Below are 22467 nucleotides of genomic sequence, written 5' to 3' on the forward strand. Positions count from 1 at the left end.
AATTGAACAAACTCCAAGTAAGGCAGACACCCAAAGAAAAACATCATGACATACTTTCTAAAACCAAAGGCAAGGACATAATTCTGAAAGAAGTTTGAGAAAAATGAAATTACGTGCAAGAGAGGAAAGGTAATACTAAACTCTAATTTTTCAACCAAAACTCTGCATGCAAGAAGATAATGAAATGGCATACATAAAATTCTAAAAGGTAAAAATGAACAATTAAGAATCATATACCAAGCAAAACAGTTCCTCGGGTACATGAAAGGAATTGGTACATTTTTATAGAAAAAAGAAAATAAATAAATTTGTAAAAACCAGGATAACCTTACCAGAAATCCGAAGGAAATTCATCATAGAGAGAACTGACAACAGCAGGCAACACTCTTAGTTTAACATGTGTGACAACTTCCCCAAATCACTCCTGACATAGAGGAGTTCAAGTAAATCAAATTTGCAAGACTGGAAAAAACAGAACTACAAATATCAATTTGTAATGACCATTCCAAAATTAGAGAGGGAATAGTGCAGTACAAATGGAGAGGTATTACAATAGCTTAAAGAACGTGGATCCAGAGGAAAACAATACACCATAGAAAGAAATTGCCCCAAGTGATGGCGGCATAGACACTGACAACAGAAAACCATACACAATCCTTCCACAATAGCAGTTACATGAGTTGGTTCACAGGCGAAATTGTTGTGTGAAGGAGAGTGGAGTTATACCTTCAAGGAGGTATTGGTTTGACAGAGAATATTTGTACATATATGTATTTACGTTTGCTAAAAGCGTATTGATGAATGTGGTGGAGTGTTTAAGTGGCAAAATTATGAAAACTTCTTAGACATAACCCCACATTGGTTTGAGAGAATGAGTAGCTGGGACGGAGGCTCAGAGCCATGGCTTCGCATAAGCCACAAAAAGAATATTCCACAACCTAGTTGGGTGAGTACCATCTACATTTTAAAAACTCCTGAGTCACCCTATAATGCGCAACTATTTATTTCTCCAATATGCACACGAAAAACGGAGCCCTGTTGTAGTAGTGGTGTAGTGATCTGCAAGGTCAGCAGTTCAAATCACCAGCTGCCCCTCGGGAGATGGATGGGACTTACGATGCCTGTAAAGAGCGTCTCAGCAATCCACAGGGGCAGATTGCACCCATGTCCCATGGCGTTGCTGTGAGTTGGCATTAAATCATCCAGTGAAACTGACAGGAAAGAGGAATGATACAAGTCAAAGACACCTGGAAGCAAAGCAGTACACTGCACCAATGGCCCGCGGGATCTCTCCGGCCCTCAGAGCAAAAGAACCACATGGTGCCCTGCTGCTGCTACACAAAAGCCTCACATTACAAGATCCTGAATGGAGTGGGAGATAGAAGCTCAAAATCATACAAGAGACTGGTAGACCCAGAGTCCATGCTCTTAGTTGCCCTTAGTTTTGTAACTGAACTCAACTCCGTGGCAATGTTCCTTATCGAGACAGGTCTATAAAGGCAACAATAACATTTGTGAGGTGCACACATCTTAAGATCATTAATTACTTGAGTTCACTCAAGGACAAAGTTTAGAGGGTAAAGAAAGAAAAAGCAATGGAAACAGCAAACGAAGGGAGGAAGTAGGATAAATGATGTCCTTTGGGCTTTCTTTTTTCAGAGAACAAGATAAAAGAACATGTATGAACTGTTAAATGCAGAAGTAATGATCTGCTCAATCTTCAGCCAATTCACAATAAAACGGCTTTAAAATATTCCACTGCCAATTGAATGGACTTGAAGTGATGACCACCCTATTTAGGGATTCTGAAGCTATAAATCTTTTGGGGAGCATGGGGAGGAATTCTCAATATCTAATAAGTTCTTAAAACTTGTATAATAATTTTTTTTAAATTCAAAATGTAGACCGCATACTAAGGTACAAGCAAAATTTTCTTTCAGCCTCATTTTCTGTTTTTGCTAAAGTATTATCATGTGATATTTTTGGTCATGTTTACATGACTTTTGCCACTTTCAAATTATTACCATTGTCAACATAGTCTAGTCTGTCTCATTGGATGATTATTATGCTTGAGTACTTTTAAGAGTATCTTTTCACAACTCATGCAATATATAAAAATAACACTCTGCATTCCCATTTATGTGTCATCAACAGAGAAATAATTTCAGGAAATTAGAAAACATTAATATTTAGCCAGTGTCAAATCCAATCTTTGAGAAACAGACACACCAAAAATGCATCATATTTCAAAATATCAAAGCAGGACAGCTGTTATTAAGTGTACTTATGGGTTAAGAGTAATTATGTTCTGGGGTTAAATTCAGCATCACCTAATAAAAGAACTGAGAAATAATCAGGGAAAATATGGTATAATATTTAGAATCAATATCTATTATAGCTTTTTAAAAATCTCTTCTCATGACTCTAGGATAGTCAGCTCTAGGATATCCCAAAAAAGGCAAGGCTATGCTCCAGGTAACCTGATAACTATGTTGCTAACAAGAGATCAAAACACCTTGCCACTGCATAAAATAAAAAAAAAGAAACAAAATTGATAAAGAGCATGTACACTGGTACAGAAAAGAGCTCACAACACAGGGAATCCAGGACAGATAAACCCCTCAGGACCAATAATGAGAGTAGTGATACCAGGAGGTGAAGAAGAAGATGGGGCGTGGAAAGGGGGAACTGATCACAATGATCGACATATAACTGCCCCACACATCGTGGGGGAAGGATAATAGAAAAATGGGTGAAGAGAGACAGTGGTTGGTGTAAGACAAGAGAAAAATAATTTTAAAATTATAACAGTATCATGAGAGAGCGAGGGTGGGAGAAGGCAGAAAATGAGCTGATACCTAGGGTTCAAGTAGAAAGAAAATGTTTTGAAAATGATGATGGCAACAAACGTACAAATGTGCTTGACAGAACGGATGTATGTTTGGATTGTGATAAGAGCTATAAGAGCTCCCAATAAAATGTTTTTTAAATGATAAAGAGAACCAATTAATATTCAAAGTTAACATTGATATCTACATAGAAAACAGGAAACAAATGTATTACAACTAGAGAAATTATCATTTCTAGCTATAAATTAAGAATAAAATCAATTGTATATTATACATATTTGCAAGAAATACTAAGAAAATATGTACCTTCTCATTTATAGTATTAAGAAAAAATAATATATCTTAATATAATGCAAGTTGAGTAGGAAATAATAAATGTATGGTAAATGCAATAACAATATACCTAGAAGTATGTATGTTTACATTTAAAAGGGGCTGATTCTTAAAAATTTTATAAACTTATCCATAAATAAATTAAACAATAATAGCACATTATTGGTAGAGAATTGTTTAACAAAATTAAAAAAATAAAGTCAGTCAGTTGTTCAGTCTGTTCTTTGGAACCGATATTCTCATAGAGACAACCATTCAATTAGGTCTGAAAAAATTTAGCGTGGACATGTATAAAATTCGGAGCCCTTTTCTCAAGGAAAAGTGAAAAATAAACAAGTCAACAGACTGAAAAGCGAAGCTGTTACTTCTTTTGGACATTAAATTATACATTGAATAATACATTTACTACGTTTTTTACTGTTTCTGAGTTAACACGTTTCTCTCCTTTTTACACTTCATGCCTCTTCTTGGTCAAATAGTTATTACATATTTGCCTTTATTATTGTTAAATTGGTGATGGTTGCTATGAATTGCCTCTATGTCAAGTCAAGTCCAATTCACCAGCAATCATGTGTGCAGTAGAACTCTTCTATAGGATTTGCGGTTCCGTGACCTTTCAGAAGCAGTTCACCAAATACTATTTACAAGGTGCCTGTGTATACATTCAAACTACCACCAACCTTTTGCTGAGTAATGATTTAATAGAAATGTTCTTGAAGCTTATCGATCTTTTCATTTTCAATATCATAAAGAGTAACCGAGACCAACATATAGCAAGCACCCAAACAAGCTATCTTTTTCAGTCAAAGATCAGAGAGGAATTTGCACAGATCTCAAGTTGTACATTAGCTTGGACTTAACCAATTGACAATATTGGAGCACACCTGGTACAATAGCTATGAATTATTTAATATGTGCCATCTAGCCAAAGTCTCTATTTAAACCAAACCCAACTCATGGCAGATCAGTCAGTGTCAACACATAGGGTCTCTGTGGGACAGGAAAGAACTGCCTCTGTGGGGTTTCGAGATTGTAACTGTTTACAGAAGTAGAAATCCCCATCTTTCTCCTGAGGATCAGCTGGTCAGTTCAAACTGTTCACCTCTCAGTCAACAGTTCAACAGGCAAAAGTTTCTAAATCTCACCAAATGACCTTTTCCTGCAAGGGTCTGGTAAGAGAGTAAGGGGAGCTATGGATTAGATTTGGCTGTCAGTAATTGTGAACAAGAATCCTGGCAATGCCGTCCTACTTCCTATAAAATGAACCTTCTTAGATGCAGGGGAAGAAGGAGTCTCATTATTAGCAAGAGCCAGGCATGGAGCACATTCCGTGGACCTGGGATCCCTGTGCAGTGAGTGAGCCTTGTGGATCCAGAAGACAGTTACAACCTCAGAGGAGCAGCATCAGAATCAGGGGCTAGAGCATGGATCTGTGATAGATTGTGCCAACCGAAGAGGCAAGTAAAGTTGACTGTTTTTGTACAAGAGGCTGGATGATGGGTGGCTGCCTTTGGACATTTAATTCAGGAAGTTGGATTTGCTGACCCACGGACATGGAGCTCAATGCCTTCTGACTGAGTCAGACAAGGGAGTAATATGCCCTTTGGGCATTTATTAGCAGACCAGAAATAACTTTATAATAATTTCTGATAAACAACCCCAATCATTTTTTCACTGGTATTGCAACTTGTTAACTTCCTTAATATGCCCTTTTAATCAAGAATTTTGTCTGAGTTCTGTGCAGCCATTACAATGGATATTAGATCCCAAAGAGTTAAAATAAAGGACATTAATTAAGTTAGCACACATGGGAAGCCTCACCCTGGTGGTTACACCACAGAGATGGCTGGGACAGTGTGGCAGATGCCTGGCAGCAGGAATCCATGGGGGGTAGCCATTCCCAGAATGAAGAATGTATCCCAAGTGGGGGAAACTCCAAGCACATTTGAGATGAACACAGTCCTTCATTAATGAAAGCAGATAAAAAAAGCAATTCCTGGGAAACAGATGATTAGCACAGGAATAGCAAATCTCAAAACAGCATTGTCTTTTACAAAGAAACAAATTAACATATAAAAAGCTGATTAAGGTCAAGGACATTTTGCACTATAACCCAAACTTATTGTCATTGAGTCATCATTGTAGCTAGTATAGGTTACTCTATAAGTGTAAGAAACCGTGTAAGGAAATCCTTAGAGAGGATTTGCATGGTTGTATATCTTTATGGGACAGTTTCATTCCTTTTGTAATGACCTTCTGGTGGGCTTGACTCCTGAACTTTCAGGTTAGCAGTGTAAAGTCTGGCCTACATTGCCACACAGCACTTTTGAGCATAAAGTTGGCTTAAGAAACATTGATGTGTGCATGGATTATGATAAGAGTTGTATGAGTCCCTAATAAAATGTTTAAAAATTTCTAAAAAAAGAAAGGGAAATATAAGGTATTATCTATAATCCGAGGGATTTGACCAATGATAATGCCTTTATTGAAGCAAAAAAAAAAAAAAAGAAACATTCCCACATCAAATAATGCCTATAGGAAAATAAGATTTTCAAGAAATAGTTCATCAATATAGAAAGAGAATCTAACAGTGGAGAATTCTCTGAATACCTTTAATCTGAGTAGACATACACATCTCATATACAATAGTAGAAAGCCAACTTCAACATTTGTAAAGAGCTAACATTCATTTGAAAATAAATACCTTTAGATATAAAAATTATTTGGTGACAATTAGTGTTAAAAAATCATGTAAATGATGAAAACCTGACGATTTAGAAAATAATGAAAACAAAAATAGAGAAAGGATGAAGAAAACTGGAGAACAAAATTAGTTGGTTAATATCCTATAAGACCTGGAAATTCTAGATATTTAAAATAATAAAGATCTATTGACATAAGTTTAAGGATATACTGAGAATCTGAGAACAAACTCATTTTATTTTCTTTTATTGTGTAAAAGCATTAGATAGTGTCTAAAGAGATGGCTCTAAGTCTACTATATACAAATATCAAATGAAAGAAACCACTGAATAAAAATGAATGCTGTCCTATCAATAAAAACATGTTTAAAAACCAAAGAATCTAGAGATTTCAAGTAAAAAATGTGTGGCTATATAAAGTATAAATAAAATATTGAATATCAGAACTGAGACATAAATCTCCTGTCATTTCAGTAAATGTACATTAGTTTAGACCATATATTTAAAAGTCATATTAGATAATAAAAAAACTAAGTTAAAGATATACAATGTAGCTAATATTAAATTATTTTGAAATTAAATAGCAAGATCATAAAGTTCATATCAAACCAAACGTAAATTAGAGTAATCATGAAATGCAGGATTCTATAATCTAAAAGAACCAAAATAATTCGAGTGCACAGCTTTTCCAATTTCCTAAAAATAAATAGTTTGGTGAGGTATCCAAGTAATTGAAGATAGTGCTATATGATTTGATAATATTCATACGTGTCCCATCGCTGAATTACTTCTGAGATATAAATTATACATTTATAAATTATTCAATTCTATTTGGTTCTGATATTTTATTCCCATTTCTCTATTGGAAAGAAAGATGAAGGATCCATGGTAGCATTATGGGTTTAGCAATGGGCTGCTAACAAGGTAATAGGTTCAAGCACAGCACTCTTCAATGACTGTGATATTATTATTCTTATGTCATATCAATATTTGGTTACGATTCATAGCCATCCTATGAACTACGGAACAAACACTGGTGGCTCTTGTCCATTCTCACAGTTTTTGAGGCCATTGATGTAGTGACTGTGTCCATCCATCTTGCTGAAGGTCTCCTTTTTCACTGCCCTCTTACATAACCAAATATGAGGTCCTTCTGCAGGGACTGATCGCTCCTGACAATATGTCCAAAGTACGTGACAAGTCTCCCCATTCTTCCACTGAGGAGAATTCTGACTGAACTCATGCACGTGAGGCGATTATGAAGTACCGTGGATTGGATCAGGCACACCTTAGCTCACAAAGTAACATACTTGCTTTTCAGCACTTTGTAAAAAGTGCTGGTGCAACAGACTGGCACAATGCTGTGCTTCCTTGATCTCTTGACTGCTGCTTCCATGAGCATGGATTATGGATCCAAGCAAGACAAAATCCTTGATAACTTCAACCTATTCTCCATTTATCACAATGCTACGTACTGGTCCTGTTTTCGGCAAGCAAAGTTGTCATATCTGTAGATCCCAGGTTGTACATAATCCTTCCTCCAATCCTGATGCTGCCTTCTTTCTGATCTAAGCCAGGTTTTCCCGATTATTTGCTGAGCATACAGATTGAATAAGTATGATTAGTGGATACAACTCTAACACACAACTTTCCTTTTTGTATATATATTGTCATGTATATGTATATATATGTGTATATAGAGAGAGAAATAAAAAGAAGATAAAGCATTATAATGAAATATGAAGAGATTTAGGGTTAAAATGAAAGAAAAGAGTATATTCAACATACATAAAAAAATCATTTAAGCCTTGAGTTGCAATATTGAAGAATTCCTTGGAAGAAATATTGAATGATGTAGGAAACTTCAAAAGATGATGGAACGAACACACAGAATCCTCATACCACTAAGAACCAGTGGACATGCAACTCTTTCAGGAGGTAGTTTATAATCAAGAACTGGTGGAATTAAAAGAAGAAATATAAACTGGGCTGCAGGCACTAGTGAAAAACAAGGCTCCACAAATTGATGGAATACCAGTTGAAATGTTTCAAATGGATCCAGTGTCTGAAGCAATCACTAGTCAATGCCAAGAAAATTTGTGACGCAGTTACCTGACCAAATGACTATAAAAGATTCATATTTTTACCTTTAAAAATGTTTTCCTATTCTGATTAAACAGAATAAAGAATGTATCAAAAACATTATTAAAATCAGGTGCAAATAAAAATTTGCCAAAGATAGTGTAAAAATTGATCGCAGCAGTACACTGACCCAAACTGCTGCCAGGAACTCACACCAGATTCCGATGAGTTCAAGGAATCTGCCTTGAGAGCAGAGAATACGGGAAAATGTCTACATGTGGTTAATTGCCTATTCAACATGCATTCAACTGGGTGGCTTAGAAGGAACTCTGGATTAGACTGAGAAGAAGGAAATTTCCAGAACACATCATTCTGCTAATGTGGGCCCTGCGCACAGAGCAAGAGGTAATCCTTCGAATAGATGAAGAGAACACTGCATGGCTTCAAATCAGGAAAGGTGTGCATGAGCGTGATCTCCCTTCACACACACATACTCGACCTCTATTTTTAATAAATTTGAGAAATTGAAATAGAGAAAGAAGAATGTGGCATTAGAAGGGACAGCGGGCTAATCAACAATCTGAAAATGAAATTGTCTACCTTGCTTCTTACAAGGCAGGAAGACATGGATTGAAGATGCAAGATTACTGCGTCCAGGGTGATGACAAGTCACTGTCCAGAAAACACAATCTCTTCGAAAGGGATTATGAGACATCAAACTAATGTACAAAAAGTTTCAAGTTATGAAATATTTCATTTCTCTGGGATCCACAATCAATACTCTTGGAAGCAACAGTGGAGATATCAAATGATGGCTTGCACCGGGCAACTCTGCTGCATAAATATGGCAGAGCCAGGATGCCACTTTGAGGGCTGAGTTGTGCCTGACCCACCACGTGGTAGTTTCAATCTCCTGCCATGCATGTGAAAGCTGAAAACTGAGTGAGGCAGGGTGTCGAATAATTGGTGGGAATGAGCTATGGTGCTAGGGAAGAATATGAAAGCATATCGCCCGTGAGAAGAAGAAATCCATCCGTCTAGGAGGAAGTGCATACGGAATTCTCCTCAGAAGTTAGGACGGGGAGACTTTGTCTTGTTGACTTACAAGGTAATTTCACGAGGGCTCAGTCTCTAGAATAGGCCATCGTGCGGGGCAAGGAGATGGTCAGTGAAAAAGAGAAAGCCCCTCAGCAGGAAAGGTTGACACAACGGCTGTAACATTGTGTCAAAGTGTGTGAAGATGGCACCTGGGCCACGCAATTGTTATACCCAGTGGTAAATAGGATGGGTGGCTATGGGTCAGAGCATATTCAACAGCCCTAGCCATAGCGACAACATGTATTTTTGCACATATATATTTATAATATATGCAAAATATATATTTGTCTGTATGTTTTTATGAATGGGTTTCCAATATTTTATGGATAAATTTTATTTAATATTAGTCATATTTTCCAGGAATTCTTGAAGCCTTACCATGTTTTTCTCTTTTCCATAATATTTTTTATAAAATATAGCGAACCCTAATATTATGAAAAAAATGTCTCAGCATTAGGTAGGGTTCAGTATCAGTAGAACATTAATTCTATTTCTGTATGACAGTAGACATTTATCAGAAAATAAAAGAAAGGTTTAAAAAGTATGACATAATTACAACAAAAATATTTTAAAGCTAAATTTCAATCCACCAGTGAATGAATATTATTTTCAATAATTTTCCAAGATTTATGCTTAAATGTCCCTTATTTATCACAGCAATCCTAATCCATGCGATTTATGGAACCTTACTTCTCTCAAAGCAATCTCCTATGATGGGGCTACAGGGAGAAACACTGAACTGAACGAAGCAGCATTCGCATTGCGTGCTCAGCAGCAGCGGGTGCAGGGAAAGGCCGGAGCTCCACTTTGGCAAAGAGCACCACTTCCGCCCGCGGAAACTGCCCTCCTCTGGCCTCCAGACTCGCTCCCAGAGGGAGCGGACTAGATGGCAGTGAGAGCCACAGTTGAGAGACTGGAAGAAACCCGCTATTCAAATCTTCATGTGTCCTCCCCACAAGGCTAGTTAGACAGATCATGTTTGGAAGGTAATAATTACATTTTATCCAATGAAAGCTATCAAGGATATTTACACAATCAATAGAATAGCCTTATAGATATAAACCAAGAATTACCTAAACAAATCGATGTAAGTATGTATGTATTAATCTATTAGAGGCCAGAATATTGTTAAAATGTCCATTTACCTCCTAAGTGTATGAGTTTATGTGTGTTTGTTTTTATAATGTTATCACAATAAAGGTGATAATATTTTAGTAAAAATAGGAAATTGACATTGTAATACATATAAAATATTTATTATTTAGGCTGTCTAACAAGTTAAAGTGAAACATATCAAATGTACACACTTAAAATTGCAAAACTGACCGAAAACATAAGTATTAACACATCTGAAATTGTGGACAAAGATTTAAGTAATGAAAAAATGTAACTTCAGTTATTTGAAATTTTATCTCAATTCATCTTACTGTTTTTCAGTGTTCGATAGGCAAGGTGTTATATAATGATTTTCCATGGGATCTTTAATGCTAGAAACAATCTTCTTTCCATTTGTCTTTCATGTTGTTATTGATATTACCAGAGAATATTTAAAATTGCTTGTGTAAATAAGGCAGTTATTGCTAAAAACACAAAATCTAAACTTGAGAGAATGTTAATTCAAAAAATAGATATTAAAAAGTAATAGTCAATATCTTTTCTTTTTAAACAAAAGAGCAAAATATTGGATCCACTTAATCCCAGAAGTATGAATATTTTAAGCAACTTGTTATTGTAACTCTATTTGAAGAACTCAACTTCCTCTCTCTGACACATTGGGAAATGGTACTGCTCACTTAAAACTTATTAAACTATGCCTCATGTTACTTCTTCCTATCCTGGAATGTCAACCCACATACATTATTCACACGAAGCAGCGTGAACTTTCAATAGGGAGATTTTACTGCAGGGAAATGAGAAAGCCATCATTCGCCGTTTTACCCCATACTGTTATTAAAGGTTACCTGGGCAGTGATCTTTCTTTTTTCTACTTTTTTCCCCTTCCTACCTTTCTTTATTTCCTTATTCTTTCTGCATGGCAGTATTATTCTTTTTCATCTCCAAAAAGTGTGCACACAATTCTTCTTATTATATATGTTTTGTATAGGAACTGTGTGAGTAAATTAAAATGATTTATAGTCTTCATGTTGTGAGCTAAATATTTAAAACTTATAATCAATAGGCATCATATGCTATCCTACTCTCTTATTCATTTTATAGAATAAGGTTGTGATGAATCAAAAGAAGTAAATATAAAAGAATTTCAACACTGTTTCCATCTACCTTAAATGAAATCATTAAACAATGATAGCTATAATGAACATGCTAACATACAATTTACTTAACAGTAAAATTAGCAGATAGGGTTTTCTAACAACCAAAGGCTTATTTATCAGCAAAAAGATTTTCATAGCAGGATTTTCAAATTAGTTGAATGAGCTATGCTTAGAGGATATTTTAAAACTGTGCTTATTATTAAATATTAACTTTATGATTGTTGAGTAAATATTTAACCTGGAATTTATCCAAATGAAATATTTAAATGTATTGCTATTTAAAATTTTTTATCACAGATTTTAAAAAGCAGTGCAATATAGAACCACTGTAAATTCCTGACTTTAAAGATTGATATTACCGCAGTTGTCTTTGGTAGTTTGCGCATTGGTGTAATTCTACAATCTATGCCGCCAGAATTTCAAATGCCACAATCAGAGGGTGAGCTTCAGGGGAGTCCAGACCAAGACGGACGGAGTAAAGGGTCTTGACATTCTATTTCCCGTACATGTGGCCACTTACAAAGTTATGGATAGCAGAGGCAAGTCGTCAGATAATCGGGCCAGCAGCAGAACCCCTCATGCTGAAAGGCACTCAAGATATGATTGAGAAAAGCTGACTCCTCAAAGTTGACCTGATCTTAATAATTAGGATGGACTAAAACCTAGAGGCATTCATTTGCTGATCTGGCATGGCTCAAAGCTAGGAGAAACAGCTGCAATGTTCATTAGTAATTGCAATATAAAGTGTAGCAAGTATGAAAAATTAATAGCTATCAAAAATGAAATGGAACACTTGAAGATTGATATCCTAGGCATTAAGGAGTTGAAATGGACTGCCATTGGCCATTTTGATTTAAAAATTCATATGATCTACTATGGTGAGAATAAAAATGCAAGAGTAACAGCATCACTTTCATCATCAAAAAGAACATTCCATTTATTTCAGGATCAGACATCAGAAACCGGTATCTCTTATTCCACATCTGAATCCAGCCTGTATTTCTGGATGTTCCCTGGCACTGTGATACTTGACCATTTTTTCAATCTCTTCAGCAATTTTTACAAGAGATATCAGTGTTGATGTCAAAAGATCTTGGTAGAAGGCATAAAACATAAGAAAAAATTGTCTACATTCTGTAAAACAAAACAAGAAAAAGCATATTTGCCTATGTCCATCATCACAAATAATGGACAACATTCCAAAGAATGGAAATTCCAGAACACTGATAGCACTGATGTGGAAATTATACAGAGTATAATAGATAGTTGGTACAAAGGAAAAATGAAAATTATGCACAGAGTTGTATCCTTTTACCATACCAGTCAATCTGTAAACTGAGCAAATCATATAAGGAGATGTATTCCATGAAGGAGAGCTTGGCATCAGGATTGGAGAAAGACTCATGAACAACCTGCAATATCAGGATAACACAATGTTGTTATTGAACATGAAGATGATGTGGAATACTAATTAATAAAGATAAAAAACTGTAGCTATCAATATGGATTATGCCTCATAAAGAAGATATAAATCATCACAATTGGCCTAATAAGCAATATCACTATAAAGAGAAAAAAATGAAATTTTCAAGGATATCTTTTTATTTGGTTCCACAATCAACGTACGGAAGCAGCAATCCAGAAATGAAACGATGTATTACAGTTGGCAAATATGCTGCAATAGACCCCAGGAGAATGTTACAAACCCGATCAATATTCCACCACTAACTTTGGGCAAGTCTCACCCAAACCCTCCTGTTTTTATTTGCCTCCTACACTTGAGAAAGGACAATGAATAAGGACGACCAAAGGAGGAGTGATGTGCTGAATTGTGGTGTTTGTGAAGAATACCGACTATACTATGAACTTCTAGAAGAAAAGACAAATTTATTTTTGATTAAGTACAGCCAGAATGAGCCTTCAAAGTGAGGATGGTAAGACCTGGTCTCATGTAGTTTGGACATGTAGTCAGGAGAGCACAGGCCCTGGAGAAGGATCTCATGAGTGGTAAAGTAGAGGGTCAGAGATACCCCCAAGGAAATGGACTGCTGGAATGACATACCGGCTACAGCAATATCCCAGCACATAGTAATGGTTGTGAAGATGATGTCGAATGGCCACTGTTTTGTTCTGTTGTAAAGTCCATGTGAGGAAATGGGATGCTGGAATGACATACCGGCTACAACAATATCCCAGCACACAATAATGGTTGTGAGGATGGCGTCGAATGGGCCCTGTTTTGTTTTGTTGTAGAGTCCATGTGAGTCAGAACTGAGTGGACAACACCTTACCACCACAACAACAATCAGGACTCACTAATCTTCACTAGACTTATTTTCCTTGATCAGCTTTAAAATACTTCCTAGCAAGATATACTAGCAAAACCAAAAATTCAAGAACTTTAAATTAGAATCTATGAACCTAATGATATGTATTTGTGAGACGATGAATATACTAGAAAATACTATACTTAAAAATATATATGTAAGTCTGACATAATATTTCTACATTTTATTTATGGATGCTCCAAATATACGTGTATATTATAAGCATACAGGAAGCAATGGTATTATGAAAATGTCTTACTCATGACATGTAGAAAGAATAAGTCAGTGGGCCAGGGGTCACAGAATCCTAGTCTCTGAAATATCATTATCAATTGTCACAATGTAGTCCACAAAGACACCAATGTTGTACAGTCTACTTTGGGGAGGAGCATATGAGGGTCCAGACCTCTGACCATAACTACTGAGCTCTACTCCTCTGCAGCAAGGAAGAATGAAGAAAATCAAAGACAGGAGAAAATTAAAAATAAACACATTTTTAATATTTCCTTCTTGAATCCACCAGGATGTGAGTTTTAGTGAAAAGTACAGAGGCTAGAAAGTAAATGGTCTAATTTTTCCTTTCACTTCTAGGTGTAGGGGCAAGTAAATAACATCTTAAAATTCAGATTAATCGTTGGTCTAAAGAGGAAATAACATCAGGTCAGCATTTTTTTGGTACTTTACAAATGCAAAGACTAATTTTCAACTACTACGTTTGTATAAATGCTAAGGGCATGAAATATTCAGACAGCCCAATTCACTTCCTTAAACCTCCTTTCTCATTATTATATTTATATCCTCTGATCTTATGAGGACTTAAGAACCAAATAGTGGATTTGGTATAGACTATTTTGTGTATGCTTAAAAGTTCAATGACTCTTGATACTAGAAATTTTTGTTTTTAATTTGAATACCTATGTTCTAGAGAAAGACATTCTTAATTAGATGTCAAAGCAAAGCTCCAAACTCCCCCACCCCAACATACACATAAAAACAAAAGCAATGCCAAAAATGATATGCTACCAGAAAATATCCTTCATTGCCAAAGGATATTCTTAAGAAAAGATAAAAATAGGAATATAAAATTATAAATGTACACTCTGTGGCATAAATATATTTATTAAGAGGTAGCATGGGAGAAGGTTAAGCAAGGTATGATTAATGATGTCATTGTTATTGTTGTTGTTGTTGTTGTTAGGTGCCATCAAGTTAGATCCAAACAAAAGCAACCCTATGTACAACAGAAGAAAACGTTACCTGGTCCTAGGCCAAGCTCACAATTGTTCCTGTGCCTGAGCCCTTTGATGCATCCACTGGGTCATTCCATTTTGTCGAGGGCCTTCCTCTTTTTCACTGCCTTTCCAATTTACTAACCATGATGTCCTTCTCCAAGGACTGATCTCTCTTGACAAGATGTCGAAATATGTAAGACGAAGTGTTGCCATCCTTGTTTCTAAGGAGCACTCTGTCCTTATTTCTTTCAAGACAGGCCTGTTTGTCCTTTTAGCAGTCCATGGTAGTTTCAATATTCTTCTTCAGTTACATAATTTAAATGCATTGGTTCTTTTCCAATCTTCTTTATTCAATGTCCAATTTTTGTGTGCATATGAAGCAGTGGAGAAGTCCATGGCTTGGGTCAGGTGAAATTTCATCCTCAAAATAACATCCTTGCTCTTCATAACTATAAAGAAGCCTTGTGCAGTAGATTTACCCAATGCTATACATCTTTTGATTCCTTGACTGCTGCCTCCATGATCAATGATTTTGGATACAAGACAAAATCCTGGACAACTTCAAGCTTTTCTCCATTTATCATGATGTCTATTGGTCTATTTGTGAGGATTTTGATCTTTCTTACATTGAGTTATAATTCATACTGAAGGCTATAATCCTTGATCTTCATCAGTAAGTGCTTCAATTCCTCCTTGCTTTCAGCAAGCAGGGTTGTGTGATCTGCATATCCCAGGTTGTAAATAAACCTTCCTCCAATCCTGATGTCACATCTTGTTCACATAATCCAGCTTCTCTGATGATTTTCTCAGAATATAGACTAAGCAAGTATGGTGAGAGGATATAACTTTGATGCACACCTTTCATGATTTTAAACCAATCAATATTCCTTTGTTCTGTTCACACAGCTGCCTCTTGTTCCATATATAAGCTCTGAATGGGCACAGTAAAGTGTTCTAGGACTCCCTTTCTTCTGAAGGTTAGCCACAGTTTATTATGGTCCACAGAGTTGAAGGCCTTTGGATAGTGAATGAAACACAAGCAAACCTCTTTCTGGGATTCTCTGCTTTAAGCCAAGGTCCATCTGACATCAATAACAATTTCCCTTTGTCCAGGTCTTCTATATCCAGCCTGAACTTCTGGCAATCCCTTGGAAACCTACTGCTGCGAAGCCATTAGCAATGGGCACTGTTTATTGCATTTGAAAAATCTGCAGCAAAACACCTCTTCAAAGTATAGAAATATGTCACTTTGAGGATGATGTGGAGCCTATCTCAAGCCACGGTATTTTCAATTACTTCATATATGTCAACACTAGTCAAAGAATAAACAAGATTACAAAAGAACTATTGTATTTGAATTTTTGAGGTTGGAGAAGACTATTGAAATTACCGTGGCCTGCTAAATACACAAGTCTGACTTGGATGAAGTATAACCAGAATGCTCCTTAGAAACAAGGTGTGCATGCTACAAGGAAGGACTACAAGAGTTATGTTTCTAAAAACTCCTGGAAAAGGATATTAAACTTAGCAAAATAGGTCAGTGAAAAGAAGACAATCCCAATGATGTGGATTGACACATTGGTTACAGTCATGGATTCAAACAAGGTGGGAGTTTTTTGGTTTTGTTCTGTCATTACACTGGGGTTACACTGAATCAAACTGCTTTGATGGCACCTAAAATAAGTTTTTTGAATGAAAGGGATATAGCCAGTTTGAAGAGCGAGATGAATTATCTTAAGATTAAGAAAATTATAAGAAGTAAGAAGAGGTATAATATATATAAAAGATTGAGGGTCAAGTTGAAATGTAGACTTTGGAATTGTAGGATATCAATACATAGACGTTTATGATTCCTGATCCTCCAAAAGTTTGCTAAAATTGTTGAAAATTTATACTGATTAGATTAATTGTACATGAGGTGGTTTTGTAGATGATTATGATAAAAAGACAAAAGAGACAGATGATTCAGATAACGGAGAAATAGTAAAATAATGACTCAGGAAGTTATGGATGAATAGGAAATAAAGGGGAAATAAGAATTTGAAAAGGAACAGATTATCATGAACTTATAACTAGAAAATTGATAGCTTATAAAGGTGTAGAATTAAGGTAGCAGATGGACATTGGGCCCCCACTCAAGTACTCCCTCAGTGCAAGAACAGTTTGTTCTATTAAACTGGCATTCTATGATGCTCACCTTCCCAACACAATTGCTGAAGACAAAGTGGGTGAATAAGCAAATGTGGTTAAGAAACCTGATGGTGCCAGGCTATCAAAAGATATAGAGAGCATCTGGGGTCTTAAAGGCTTGAAGGCAAATAAGCGACCATCTTGCTCAGAAGTAACAAAGCACACATGGAAGAAGCACACCAGCCTGCGTGATCACAAGGTGCTGAAGAGATCAGTTATCAGGCATCAAAGAACAAAAAAACATATAATTGAGTGCACACCTCCAGGATACGATCACTGAAGATAAATGGGTGCATAAGCAAATGTAGCAAAGAAAGCTGGTGGTGCCTGGCTATCAAAAGATAAAGCATCTGGAGTCTTAAAGGCTTGAAGGTAAACAAGTAGCCATCTAGCTCAGAAGCAACAAAGCCCACATGGAAGAAGCACACTAGCCTGTGCGATCATGAGGTGTTGAAGGGAACAGGTATGAGGCATCATCAGAACAAAAAATCATATCATTGTGAATGAGGTGGTAATGTGGAGTGAAGACACAAAGCCCATTTGTAGGCCACTGGACATCCCCTTACACAAGAGTCTTGGGGAGGAGATGAGCCAGTCAGGGTACAATGTAGCAATTATGAAGCATACAACTTTCCTCTAGTTCCTAAATGCTTCCTCCCCATCCCCCCCCAACTATCATGATCCCAATTCTACCTTGCAAGTCGGGATAGACCAGAGGATGTACACTGGTACAAATAGGAACTGGAAAAACAGGGAATCCAGGGAGTATGATCCCTTCAGGACCAGTGGTGTGAGTGGTGATTCTGGGAGGGTAGAGGGAGGGTGGGTTTGAAAAGGAGAACCAATTACAAGGATCTACATGTGACCTCCTCCTTGGGGGACAGACAACAGAAAAGTGGGTGAAGGGAGAAGTCATACAGGGCAATATAGGACAAAATAATAATTTATAAATTATCAAGGATTTATGAGGGAGGGGGGAGTGGGGAGGGAGGGGTAAAAATGAGGACCTGATGTTTTGAGAATGATGAGGGCAATGAATGTATAAATATGCTTTACACAATTGATATATGTATGGATTTTGATGAGTTGTATGAGTCCCTAATAAAATGATTTATATATATAACCATGATGTACACTTTTAACAAGTAGCCTTTGAGTTTCTTGGTGCCAAAAATTGTTCATGGTTCAGCTACTAGTTTAATTCAGAAGTTCCTTGGAAAACATGTCTGGTGAAGCGTTTCTCTTCCAATATCACTGCCTCGAAACCCTATGGCTCAGTTCTCCACAATGAGTGCCCGTGAACTGTAATAGACTTCAAGGTAGCTAGTAACAACTACAACAAATACTGACTGCTTGGTCAATTGAACTCATGAGACAGAGAAATAAATCAGTAAATAAAGCTAGAGATAACCATGATAAACTTTATTATTAGTGTCCTGCTCCTGTGAAGAGGAATAGCCTCACTAAGTCCATACAGTCCAACTGCGGTCAAGTCCTTGTTCTTTCGACTTTGCTCCTTCAGATTTGGATTGTAGGCAGTTCATTGCCACTAAGTTTTAAAGCAAATTGATTTCACCTGCTGCCCTTTGATTACCAGCACTGGGGTAACTAAATAAGAAGGAAAGTGTGTCTCTCAATAGTCACATCACGAATGCTTTCACACTATAAAAATTGATCTGACCAGAGTTGTTAAATGCATCATTTTGTTTCATAATTTTGCTTGCATTTGCATTTAAAGTGAATGCAAAAGATGAATTAGTTTTCTAAGTGTTGAACTCCAGTGGAACTTTTTCTGGTGTGATTTATTTCCCAAAATTTTTAACATCCTTTGGACTAATTTTGTCATTATGTCACATTAGTACTAATTGAAGAGGCTCAGATTTGAGTTTGTAGTTTCTAGATGAAATGCAATTTAAATTTCAAGAAATACAGACTATCATTGCTTCTTACATTAAATTAAATTACTAGAAACTCCTACTGATATGTCTTAAAGTAACTGAAGTTTTTTAACTAAAAGTTTCTCTGAAATTTTAAGGAATATTCATTTTCAAAAAAGATCTATTAATAGCTTGGCTACATTATATACTACACAAATACATATATAGAAGGAATGGCCTGGACTTTGATCTTTTTTCTCTTAAAGGCTTCAAAATTTAATGTCATTTGGATTCATTTACTATGCTCTCAGAGAGGAGAATTTTTTATTTAAAGCACAGAATAGTTGCATCAAGCTAACTTATATAGTATATATATTTTTCCTTAACCTAATATTTATGTTTCCAGAAAATTTTGAAAAACATCCTTTTCAAATAAAACAAAAAGGCTTACTTTCTCCAGCAGGGACTGTGACAAGACTGAGTCAGTACTGTATCTAGAAACCATAATACTTTAATAAGGGCACCGAAGGATCTGTCAGTGTTTAAATTTTACTTCTTTGCTTGTCTCAGTTTGCTTCAGAAGTAATTAGGACCAAGAGCAGTGACTACAACAGAAACTATGGGCATGTTTATTGTGAAATACATCGAGGTACATTTGAAAATACATTCTAAAGAAGACAAAAATGATAAATCTAAAAATAAAGAGACAAATTTATTTCTATTTGGGCTTGAAAGATTTTTTTCTTAATATCCTTAACATTAAAGGAAAGTAAACTAAATTAAGATATGTAACTAAAATTAAATGTGACATATAATATGTAATTTTCCAGAAATATTAACCATTAAAGTAAAAAATATATATTACCATTTTGACCACAATTTCCCAAAAAATCATGTGAGATATTTATGTGTGGTATGTGATAAGGAAGGCTAGAGGGATTATTTTGTTTGAGTAAGTTCAGTTTGTTAGGAAAAAAAATGCTTTTTGTCCTAGAGGAGAAGAGTGACCACAAATTCAAATATAATTTATAAAGACACATTATCAAGTCTTAAACAGGATAAAAAGAATAATCCAGATGAGAGAGAACACGAGTACAAGGCCTTACTAGTTTCTAGGAGTCAAAGAAACATGACCAATGACACAAAGAAAGCATTGTTGGTGGCCTATCAATAGATCACAGTTGAAGTTGAGAAGAGAATTCGAAAAGGAACTATGATTAGGATACACACACCACTGTCCATTAGAAAAGCTGTCATGTTTGGTTGAGAGCCCTCCAACCAAGGCGGTCAGGGGTAACTCAGGACTCTCTACCTAGAGTAGCCCAGTTTCCAGGGAGAGCACACCAGGAGAGTCCCTTTGGGCGCGGGGAATGGCATTTACCCATTGTCAACACACTATCTGAAAGATGTGTGTTTCATATTGTCACTGATCTGGAAAACTCAATGGCAGCCGAATCTACGCGGGCTATTTCGTGGTTGCTGTTGTTAAACCTATGGTATTTCCTAATGCTTTCAGAATTAAGAATTCTCATAATTGTTTTAACATTAGAATAAAAAGTTTCAGTTTCTTTTATTGTTTTGCCTATTAATCTGATGGAAAAATATAAGAAATACTTCAACTATGTCTGCAAAAACCTCAACATTTGAAAATGAATAAAATCTCATTTTCAGCTCATAAATTTTGAAAGTATTCTATGAGAAACTATATTGTAAATATTCTTTGCTATGTTTATGTATTTGAAAATTTAGGTCTAAAAATTTCCTTTCTTCAGTGTTTCCTGGATATGGATGCTTAATTGTTCATATATATATATATATATATATATATATATATACACTTTCCAGTTTATTCATCTTATTTGTATTTTTAAAGAGTTCTTCTTTAAGTATTCCTAAGCCTCATTAATCTCTGTTGCCAATATCCACAGTAAAGAATTCTCAATAAATTAGTATCCTAACAATTTTCCCTACTATTATTTCTCAATCTGATCTCTAGAATTTTTTCCAGTTTTTTATCAGATAACAAAATCACTTTTAGGCATCTTAAAATATAGGTTTACTCTAATTTATGAAATCCGAATTTTATACTATTTTTAAATTGATGAAACAGTGGACCCAAATATACTAATCTTCATAAGGATGATATAATTCTAGGCAACATTTCATCCTGTTATACATAAACACCATGATCAAAGGCAAATAACAACATACAATTTTTATTTCCAAATTTATCTTATATAAATGCATGTCTATAAATGTGATTATTAATTGAATCATGATTTCACATCAAATAAGCTGCATTTTGTATGCATTATAACCTTGGACTTATTCTTTCTTTTGATTAAAAGATGGGTACGTTTTTAAAAAACACTTTACAAAAATCAGGTTACATGGCATTTTTCCAATAAAACAATTTTGTATTTAATATTTTAATATGTTATACAATTACAGTAGTATCATAGTACTTTTTCCAATATTTACAACACAGACCTTAAACTAATTATCATAAGAAATTCTCATAATAAAAACATAAGCCAATTTATTAAAACATTCTATAATATGTAAATTTATGTTTTTCAATTACAGTAATATTTTCCAAAGACTACATTAATATGTTTTTAGAGATATTAATGTCTACTATGGCCTATATCTTCAATTTGCTCAGAAATTTAATGACTTAAACTATGCTCAACCCACCTTTTAACTACTCTCTCTTGATTTTTTCCTAAGATGGGCAGTTAACATTTCTGTTAAGAATTACTTTCAACATTCAAAAACAATTAATAAAATCCGTCACAGAAACAAGAAAATAAGAAATATATGATCAGGTCAATTGATGCAGAAAAAACATTTGACAATATCCAACCCCCATTCCTAATAAAAACATCTAATTATATCAGAAGGGATATTCCTCAACACAACAAAGTCATATGTAAAAAACCAATAGCCAATATCACATTCAATGAGGAAAAGTTGAAAAAATTTCCACTGAATAAGGGAATCCGAAAAGGATGTCCATTTTCCTTCTCATATTCAATGTTGTGCTGGAAATCCTAGCAAGAACCGTAAGACCACAGCAATAAATTAAGAGTACAATCGGGCAATGGAATGAAACTTTCACTATTTGCTGTTGATATGATTATATAGAGAGTGAATCCCAAGGCGTCTATAACAGGATTGCTGGAAACACTTGAGGAGTTTAGTAAAGTAGTAGGATACAAAATCAATAAGCAGAAATCAACTGTATTCCTATACACCAGTGATAAGAATTATAAATAAAGAAACAATGCCATTCACAATAGCCACAAATGAGCTGAAATACCTAGAAACAAACTTAACCAAAGAGACAAAAGACCTGTACAAAAACCCAAACAACGACAAAAACTACAGAACATTATTACAACAAACCAAAATAGGAAGACTCAATATTGCGAAAATGTCAATACTGCCTAAAGCAATCTACGATTTCAATGCAATCCCAATCCCAACATCATTCTTTAAAAA

The sequence above is a fragment of the Tenrec ecaudatus genome, chromosome 7 (assembly GCF_050624435.1).
Source record: "Tenrec ecaudatus isolate mTenEca1 chromosome 7, mTenEca1.hap1, whole genome shotgun sequence".
NCBI classification, from domain to species: Eukaryota; Metazoa; Chordata; class Mammalia; order Afrosoricida; family Tenrecidae; genus Tenrec; species Tenrec ecaudatus.